The sequence below is a fragment of the Nicotiana sylvestris genome, chromosome 5 (genome assembly GCF_000393655.2).
Source record: "Nicotiana sylvestris chromosome 5, ASM39365v2, whole genome shotgun sequence".
NCBI classification, from domain to species: Eukaryota; Viridiplantae; Streptophyta; class Magnoliopsida; order Solanales; family Solanaceae; genus Nicotiana; species Nicotiana sylvestris.
In genome coordinates this window covers 156,715,251-156,726,327 of record NC_091061.1, presented here as the reverse complement: position 1 = coordinate 156,726,327, position 11,077 = coordinate 156,715,251, and positions in this window count along the sequence as shown.

The window sequence follows — 11,077 nt, the reverse complement described above, 5'->3', positions numbered from 1 at the left end:
GATATACATATTATTGTTGTGATATACATTTATTGGCTACCTGATGCTAATATCTATATGTAGGACTTTTTCTGCTTATTATGTGGATACATTGTCGCACTATGCCAAAATCCCTAAACATTAATACTTAATCCCTACTACTTTGTTCCATTGGATTCGGTTGATGAAAATAACAGAAAACGGGCCAAGGCCCGAATACAAAATACTATATAAACAACGAAAAAATGATAATGTATAGTCGCTCTTAAAATAATAGTCGAATATATATATATATATATATATATATATATAATATAAATTTTATGCCCTTTTGTAGCTACCGAATATAGGCTAAAAGTAATTTTTGCCCATAAATAAATGAACATATTCTGGGCCGTCACTTAAGGAAAAACTTACAAGCAAATAACTAGGACCAATAATATATTGATGGACTATCTTCTTCTTTTTTTAACATAAGAGCACGATATTTATATTACTTAAAAGACAAATTACAGGAGTAAGACATAGTCTTAAGGGCATTACTATTGCCCATATTTGCTAGGAAATTACAAACATCAGTAGAAATAGTTCTTATACTATTACAAGATTCATGCTTGTTTTTTTGAACTTCTTCTTTAGCAAAAAAAGGCGGACAAGTATGGTAAACACATTTGTTACTGGGGGCATGCTTCATAGCTTCTTTAGCCGGTCGATGAGCCACTTCATTTCCTTCCCTAAAATTGTGCCTCGGTATTGGGAGCTTCAATTGGTGCATTAACCATCTGCATTCAAAAATAATATTGTGAAAATTAGTGCAATCCTCATGCATTAGTTTAATAACATCCGTGCTATCAGTTTTAATTTCCATATTTGTATGTTTAAAGTCCACTGCAATTCTTAATCCTTCCAGAAGGGCCAACGATTCTGCATGAATTGGGGAGGAAGCGCGTATTGCTTTATGATATCCCATAATCCAATCATCATTGCTGTTGCGGAATAATCCACCAATTCCTGCTACATTATTAGTAGAAGAGAAAGCGCCATCACAATTTAGTTTAATAGCATTTTTAGGTGGTCTATACCACCTAATCTCAATGGGGATTTTCATGGTGGTAAAAGGCTTTTTTTCCGTGAAGAAAATATATTCCCATGCAAAATGCATGGGTTTTTTTTTACGTCCAGATGGCAGCTAAGATTATTTAAATTATTGTTATTTCTGTTTTTCCAAAATTCCCAAATGCAAAATGGGAAGAGAGTTTCCCAACTAATCTTATGAGAATTGTGATTGATGAAGGCATCACGAAGGTCCCTGAGCCAATTAATTTCGCCCGTAGTGTTATGGTAGCTGATGCCCATAGATTTCCAGAATTATTGGGTAGAAACACAGTTTAAGAAGATGTGTTGGATGCTCTCAATGCCAATTCTGCATGTAGTGCATCTGGCATCAATATTCATACCAATTTTGTGAAGGTAGGATCTACACGGAACACGATTGTGGGAGCATTTTCGGAGAAATTTTTTTATTTTGTTAGGACAACGGAGATCCCATATCCATTTATGGAAATTTGAAGGTGGATAGGGATTACTGAGGAGATTATAACAAGACTTTGAGGAGAAAATGTCATTAGAGCTTAGCTTCTAACTAAATTCATCAACTTTGGAATTATTGGATGGAGTTGGAGTAATACTAATATTGTGGAGCACTTCTGGGGGTAATTCAAAGCCAATTTTGTTTAAGTCCCAATTATTATCCCTAGTTAAATTTTCTAGAGAAAGATCACACTCAGATTTGTTAAGGGGGCCCTCAATGGAGCTTCTAAGGTAGGAGGAATTATAAATCCAATAATTATACCAAATGTTTAAACAGGAATTTTTTGAGAGGTGCCAAAGAATTTCTTTATTGCATAATTTCCATCTTTGGAGAATGGATTTCCAGATGAAGGAAGAGTTTGTGATAGATTTTGAGTGAGCATACTTGGACATGAAGAGGTGACACCAAGGAGCTGATGGATTTTTTAAGAGTCTCCATACAAGGCTTGATAGGGTAACCAAGTTCTTATTTTTTGCCTTGTGAATACCCAAACCACCTTCCTTTAGATCCTTGGTGACAGTATCCCAGTTGATTAGATGAAGCTTTTTAGTAGTACTTGTAGAGCCCCAAATAAAATCCCTTTTGAATTCTATCAATGGATTTTAGTGTTTTGGGAGGAAGGAAAGTGTATTGCATTATGTGTGAGGGGATTGCTCCTAGAGTACTTGTTGCTAGGGTGATACGCCCAGCCATATTAAGAAAAGAACATTTCCAGTGAGAGAGTCTAGTATGTAACTTATCCGGGATGAATTGGAAGTCCTTCGTTTTAGGATATTTACTAAGGATTGGGAATCCAAAGTATTTGCCAAGCTCAGTGGTGGATTTTATACCAAAAATAGAGGTTAGGAAGATTAATTGATCTTTTGAGAAATTAGGAGGGATAACAATTCTGGACTTAGTTTTGTTTATGGTTAGTCCAGATTCCAAGGAGAAAAAATCCATGCATCCTTTTATGCATATGCTAGATTTTTTATTAGCTTTTCCCATAAGAGTTAAGTCATCCTTAAATAGTATATGGGAAAAGGAAGAGCCCCTGTGGCCAATTTGGATGGGATCCCAATTCCTAAGGTCAACCTGGTGATTGATAAGTCTAGAAAGAAGTTCAATACATAATATGAAAATATAGGGGGGGAGAGGATCAACTTTACGAATACCCCTATTAGGTTGGAAGAAGTTTGTTCTAGACCCATTGACTAACACCCCTATTGAGCTAATAGTAATACAATGCATAATGAGTCTAGTAATCTTAGGAGGAAATTTGAAGTAATGAAGGGTCTTATGGACAAAAGACCATTCTAGTTTATCAAAAGCCTTTTCTAAATCTAGTTTAATGAGCATATCAAAGTTAGACTTTTTTGAACGTCTAAGGCTATTCACAATTTCCTGAATGATTATAGCATTATCGCTAGTTCTTTTATTTTTAATGAAACTAGATTGCATAGGACTAATAAGGAGGGGTAGGAAAGGTTTCAATCTATTAGCGATGATTTTAGTGATAACTTTGTAAGCAGTATTGCACAATCCAATAGGTCTAAAGTTTTTGAGATTGTTAGCATTAGGGAATTTGGAAATGAGACATAAATATGTATCATTGATACTACTAGGAAGGGATTGGGTGGAGAAAACTTGGTGACAATAAAAAGTGAAGGAGTTTTTTAAAATGTTCCAATACTTTTGATAGAAAAAAGAATGGATGTCATCCGGACCTGGAGCCTTAAAGGGTTTGAAAGAAAAAATGGCCTTAGTGATTTCTATATTGGTAAGAGGGTAGTCTAGACAATGTAGGTCACGCTTATTAACAGTAGAAGGATCAGAGATAGAATTTTTTATTGGGGAGGCAATTTTTGCACTTTAAAAGGTCTCTCTAAAGAAGGTAAATGTGTGATCTAAAGAAGGTAAAGGCGTGATCTATATTGGTAAGAGGGTAGTCTAGATAATGTAGGTCAGGCTTATTAACAGTAGAAGGATCAGAGATAGAATTTTTTATTGGGGAGGCAATTTTTGCACTTTGAAAGGCCTCTCTAAAGAAGGTAAAGGTGTGATCTAAAATTTGATTTGGGTCTGCTATCCAATCTCCTTTATCATTGGTGAAGTACATAATGACATTATGACATTTACAATTAGAAGTCATAATATGAAAAAACTTTGTGTTGGCATCGCCATCATTTAGCCAATTGCTCCTAGACCTTAACTTCCAAAAGTCATGTTCCATATGGAGGATATTGTTGTATTCTAATTGGAGGGTGAACTCAAGGTTTTGTAGGAAGTGACTATTGTGGTAGTGGGGGAAAAAATGGATTCCATTTAGTCTAGCAAGGATTTGTCTCTTTTTTTAAAAGATATCCCCAAATGTAGTATTTTTCCAATTAATAACCTCCTCAGTAAAATGTTTTTGCGCATCAACTAGGTCTTTCCCTAACCAACTTTGTTTAACTATATTAATGAAGTCCGGATGTCTACACCAAATAGTTCTAATCGAAAAGATTTATCTCTACTATTTCCATTCCTAGGTTTTAGATTTAATAGAAGAGGATTATGGTTGGAATGAGTTTTTGGAAGATGAATGACTACGACCTTAGGGTAGAGGTCAATCCAATCTTTATTCACAAAGATCCTATCTAGCCGTTCCATAACTAAACCTTTTGATTTTTTTCTATGGTTAGACCAAGTGTATTTATAGCCCTTGTAACCTAAGTTTAAGAGATTACAATGATTAATACTTTTCCAAATCTCTTTGCTACGTCTACGATTAATGGTGTTACCTCCTAGCTTATCACTTGAGGTAATGACATCATTGAAATCCCTCCCCCTCCCCCCGTAGCCATGGACCCTTTACATTATTGCTGATTTTTTCTATGTTATTCCACATTTCTACCTGTTTAAACAATTTAGTACTAGTATAAACGGAAGAAAATAGCCAAATAACTTTTAAGGGAAGTACCTCAATTGTGGCGTGTATTTCTTGTTTGTTTCTAACAAAGTCATGGACCTTGACCACATTTTCATCCCATAGAAGCACAATACCACCTGATTGACCCTTACTAGGGACTTCAATCATTTGAGAAAATTCAAAATCACTTAGAAGGGACATATGACTTTTCCATTCTAGTTTCTAGTAAAGTGACCATGCAAGGTCTATGAGTGTCCAGCATTTTCCGAAAGTTGACCCTAAAATTTTCATTGTTACCACCCCGGATGTTCCAAGTTATAACATTGGTGGGCCTATACATATTTGCATGGTTGGTTGGTGTCCCATTTTCCCTGTGTGCTTGAGGAACTGGGTTCCTCCTTAATGAAGGAACTAAAATCATGGCATGATTCCCCGTCGTTGGGTCCTGAGGGGGTCTCACATCCATTGAGAATTTGTATAGTGCTATTGGGTAGCTTAGGACATATCTTTTCTCTCTTTGATCCCTGAAGAGATATACTTTTACCTCGTTGATTCTTGAAAATTCTAGGACTGGACCGGATCCTAGTAGATTTACTTCTTCCTCCTCCTCCATCTCTACATTTTCTGGTTCTGGTGCATTGGGAGGGACCTGAACCTGAGGGTTCATTTGAGGGATATGAGGTGGTGCATGGGGATCCTGTAGGGGTGGAGGTTGTTCATGTTGTGGAAGTGGTGCATGGGGTGGTAGCTGGTTGTTTTGTGTGGCTACAGTGTCGAAGCGAGTCGTCCAGGGGATGAAGATAGGATTCATGTTGTTGATCTCCCCTGGACGGAAGAATGGGAGATCCACTGGGACTTGTTAAGATTGAATAGGGTGAAGTGGGGTGGTAGATTCCATTGAGTTCTCATGGCTTGGGCTTGACTGGGGTTTAGTGATGGGGCTAGTGGGTGGAGGATGTTGTTCATCCACACCTGATTGAAGTAATTGTTCATAGCCATGTTCATCTCCTCCGAAATAGTTGAGCTAGGAAATGAGAGTTTTGTAGCACTATGATCGTTTCTTGACCATTGAGGACCATGCTAACGTTATTGCATGGCCCGTGAGGGCTTTCTCTACCCACGAGAGGGGTTGAAGATCTTGTGGTAATGGTGGTTGGATGAAGAAAATATGGTTGTCTGTTGCTTGATTTTGAGGAAGAGGAGGGTTAGACATGTTTAAGGCTCGTTGGTGCCTTAGTATTTGCACTAGACGATATCTTCTTCTTTGAGTAATTGGGATCCTTGTCATTGTCAAGAGGAGGGGTAGGGTTTATATGAATGTTATGAGGGTAGTGGTCTAGGTTTTTGCTGTGAGTAGTCGAGATAGAAAAACTAGTAGTGTTGATATCTATAGGGATATCTTTTAGGTTACTTGGAGCAGTGGTGTTAGAAAGATTTTGCTTGGATTTTGTTAGGGAAACGTGGTGTGATTCATTGGCCATTTGGGACTGGGAGGATAATTCTTTGACCATGTGGTTGGGTAATAGAGGTGGAGTATTACCTTCCATGCAGTTAGATGATCTTGCATTAGTGAGGGAGTGGGCTATATTAGTAGAATTAGTGATGTTTGTGTGTGACATACGATTAGATTTAGGAGGGGTTAGAGCATCATTAGTAGTAGAGGAGTAATTATGAGAATGCATATGATTTAATTGGGTTATTTTTTAGTCTGCCAAGTGGACGTCTATTGGCTCATTGACTGCCACGTCAATTTCCATGCAGGAAGTGTCGATATTTCCTAGGCTCCTTGTGATTTCATTGGTGTTAATTGGCGGATTGTCCAATGCATCAAAGGAGTTGCTTATGTCAACTGTATTTTCATTTTGATTAGTATTATTAGCATGTAAAAAAGGAGTAACAATATTCCCATTAAGATTAATATTTCGAGATGGGAGGGGGGAGACTTACCTGGGATGGGAAGTAAATGAACCATTGCCTTACCAGTTGGTTTGTTGTGGTTTTGGCTTGTGCACAGACTTTTTCTTCTTGGGGAAAGTAATAGTGTGCCAGGCATCCTCTTTGGGCAGTGAAGATCCCTTTTGCAGGCCATGACTTGAAGTGTCTAATGCCTTGGATTGGCTAGTGGCACTGTCCCCTTTTGAAATGGAAGGTTTGCTTCTTTGCTTCGTGTAGATGCATGAGGCCGTTACCCTAATCTACCACAATTCTTGCATAGGAAATTGACTCTTTCATAGTGGATTTCTTGTTTGTATTGTCCAATGTAAATGAATGGTGTAACCGGAATCTCCAATGAAATTTAAATGCATAGTCTATCATAACGACCCCCTAGGGTAGAAGAGGTGCATGCATCAATTTTTAATAGTTTACCTATCTTGTTACCAACTTTGTGAGTAGTTGGCCGTCGTAAAATTCTGTTGGCAATTGTGGTAAACGTATCCAAATAGCAGCCAGTGAAATCTTAGCTTTTGAGGCAATAAAATTTGGTACCCATTTTTGGACAGATAGGAAATGGCCAAAGATGAACCAAGGACCCTGATGAAGGACTTTGAGCATGCTATCTTCATTGCTAAACTTTGTAATATAATAATCGGATCCTAGGTCAATAAGTGAAAAAATTTCTTTTAGTTTCCACATGTCCTGAATTTTCTTTTTGAGTAATTGATGTTGGATTCTCATTCCTTGTAGCTTTATAATCGTTGAGTATTTCCATGGAGAGTAAATGCGGTGTAGGTCTTCCGGAGATAGATGAATTAGGTGATCATCATTTGAGTAAGGGATTGTATTTTCAAGGCCATTGGAAGGAGATGGATGAGAATGGTTATATGAATCAATGATCATGTGGATCTCCCCATCTTGAATTCCATCGATTAATTTGTTCTTGAAACTTGAGTTTGAAGGCGTAGGAGTTATTGAGCATTGCATTTGATCAATGTAGGAGGCTTAGGAGAAATTAAAGTAGAGATTTTTGAATTGTTCATGGTTTGGGATTGTAGTGAGAAGGAGGAGGTTCTCTCTCCAAATAGCAGCCAGTCTTTTTCCGTTAGTACTAACACATCGTACTATCTTATGTTGTATACAGTATGTAATTAGAAATTTAGAATAGATGAACAATTAAGAAATGTCATTGTATGCTCTTTTTAAGCTACTATTTATATATTTTTTTCGTTTTAAAAGATTTACAAATATAGATTTAACGGCCGACTACTATTCTATGCTCGTTTTCTCCTTCTTCCTCCTTCTTTCAGTATCTAAATCCAAAGAGCTTTCACAAAAAATACCATGAAAATTACTATAAAAATAATGAGATTGAGAATACTAATTGCAAGAAGTATTGTTGGGTCTGAGATTCTTTACGTTAATTAATCTCTCTTTTGTTAATTAGTTTATTATTTATTATTTATCACCCATTTCGAGTTTAAGAAAAAATTAAAAATATTTAAAATATGACAAATATTTTAATGACTATATAAACATGCTATCAAGTATTAAATATGAAGTTAAATTTAATTTTTTTAAAATATAATAAATTTGTATCCTTTTTTAATATATTTAAAAAAAGTATTACATGTTTGGAAAACTGAAAGGGGGTGTGTGGTTTGAATACGGCTTATGCTGTGATAAGTTATGCTAGGGTTAGTTATACTGGGATTAGTTATAGATATTATTTTTTATTCATTGTTTGGTATATTGTATTAAAAATGACAATTGCATAATTTTAAAAAGAAGGTATAAGTTATCCCGACACTAATTACCTCACCCCCTATAAGTTATCCCGACACTAATTTTAATTCCGGGATAATTTATACCAAATTTGCTAACCAAACAAAGTATTAAGGTGGTATTAAAATTGTATACCACCACTATATCTACTTACCAAACAAGACTCGAAGAGTTTTTTCGTCTTATATCCAAACTTCCAAAGTATTATTATTAATTCATTTAAAACTATTATACAGTGAAAATATAATCAACAATAATATTTACCCAAAAGTTAAAGCAATTATAGAAATCAGAAAAATATATTGTAAATACTTGATAATTCCATCATGTCTAGATTCATCTCAAACCAAATTATGAAAAATTTCTTTATACACCACATTTCTAGCTTCATTCGTTATTTGGCCATCATCATCATAAACTAAAATCTTCAACCCTTTTCTACTTGTCACGCGTGAAAGAGCAACATACACTTTTCCATGAATAAATATTGGCTTCTTCAAAAATAATCCCACATGAGACAATGACTGACCTTGATTTTATTAATTGTCATGCCAAAAGATACAACAATTAAAAATTGTCTTCGCTGGAACTTAAAAGGTATTCTTGCATCTGATGGCGTCAACGTCATTCTCGGGATAAACACTTTTTGTCCAGCCATATTACCCGATAAAACCTTGGCTTCAATAACTCGATTTTCAAGTCTTGTGATGATCAACCTCGTGCCAATACACAATCATGATGATTGGTCAATATTTCTTAGCAACATCATAGGAACACCAACCTTCAAAGTAATAGAGTGATTTGGAATTCCAGAACATTTAATACTGTTCAGGAATTCGGGTATATGCATGTGCTCCAAAGCTGAAAAAGAATTATCAGACATATAAACTGTATCAGAACTCAAATATGTCTTCTTAGGACTATGATTGAGTGAAACCATATATTCATTGATCGACTCCACCGTATCAAGATTCGGAGCAAGAATTGCTCTTCGCTGGAGGTAATCAATGTCACTGGAATGGTTAAAGAAATCTGGATATGTGATTTCAACAATTGCCGATATTGGATCATCACAATTATTGATGAGAAGATCATCCGGGATTTGGACTTTCTCAATGCCATCAATGCTTATGTAACCCACATCTTATGAAATATTTATATAATATCCGGTCATATTGATTGTTTATTTTTTATAGCTAATATAAATATATGATATACCGACAACACACGATTATACACATATTATATATGGATTATATCTAAATTACACATCATTCAATTTTTTAATTTAAGTGGTCGGGTGAGCACCTATTTAGGCTGATTAGATAAAGCCAAAAGAAAAATATGCAATAATTTCAACCAAAGACTAAAAATATAATTAAAGTTCATATGTAGACAATTTTTATTAAAACTCATCCTTTTATAGTGAAATAAATTATTTTTTTGTAACAAAAGAAATAATGACATAAAAAATAAGATAAAAGAAAATATATATTGAAAAAAATGTTAGAAAATCTAAAAACGAGAAAAGATGACAACAAATTTCTTCTTATGTTTCATCTTTATTGAGTATAAAAATTTTGAAAGTTAATCTCATCGATTTCAAATATTTCTTTTCAACTCAAATACATAGATTATAAGATAAAGATATCTTAGAATATTTTTTTTTAATTTACATTATGTGTCATTTTAAAAAAAATCACTATTACTAACAAATTAATATAATATTCGAATTTGAATTGGAATGCAATTTGAGTAGTTTGCATTGAGGTTAAGCCAAGTATGGTGTCGAAAAATAAACTATTTGATAGTTTTAAGATAATATATGCAATATTTTATAATAATAATAATAATAATCGACTAATTTAACATTTAGTGATTCAAAGAACAAATTTTTTGTATATATAGGATATTAAAAATTCAAATTTTGGGGCTATAGATATCGATAAACTTAAAGTGGAGTCATACTGAAATAAATTCGATCAAATAATCATTTAAACTTTCTGATAGCTGATTAAAGTGAATTTTAAATTAAAGATAATATCTTCACTTGCATCATTAAAAAGATAATTCATTATTATAATATATATAAAGTTTTAGAAATTGAAATTTTAAAATAGAAATATTTTTTGAAAGATAAAATCATACCAAATAAGAGTTCAAGTCGTAGTATAAGAGTTACGTCGTAAACAAAGAATCATTTATATCGTGTCAACTTTTGTGCTTTGCCATAAATATGAGTTATTATTTCACTTTGTGGCTATTTTTAGGTTTCAATGACACCTATGAGAATAGTGCAAAAATAAAATTATTACTATGAGAATTGAGAAAATGTTAGTCTTTTTTCATGTAGTGCTTCTTAATTAATATCTGATGATTATCTATAATTATTTAGAAGGTTTAAATGTTAAGGTTATTTACATATAATTCAAATAACTCAGATATTTAATATGGTTAATATCAAATATCAAAATGGCGTAAAAAAAATCACTAGCTAAAGAATTTTTTATATTTTTAGATAGCCAACTAAAATAATTTTTGAATTAAGAATAATATTTTCAATTACATTATTATAAAAATAATTATTGTTGAAAAATAATATTTTAGAAACTGAAATTTTAAGAAAGAAATATTTTTTAAGAGATATCAACACGCCAAATAAGAGTTCAAGTAGTAGTAAAAGAGTTAAGTCTTATCTAAAGAGTCATTTATTGTCTCAACATTTAATTGTTTTGCCATAAATATGAATTATTATTTTGTTTCCTGACTATTTTTATGATCCAATGACACTAACAAGAATGATATCAAAAAAAAAATAGAAGAAATAATTATTTTTTTCATGTAATTAATATCCAATAATTATCTATATTTAATAAAAAAGTATAAATTTTAATATT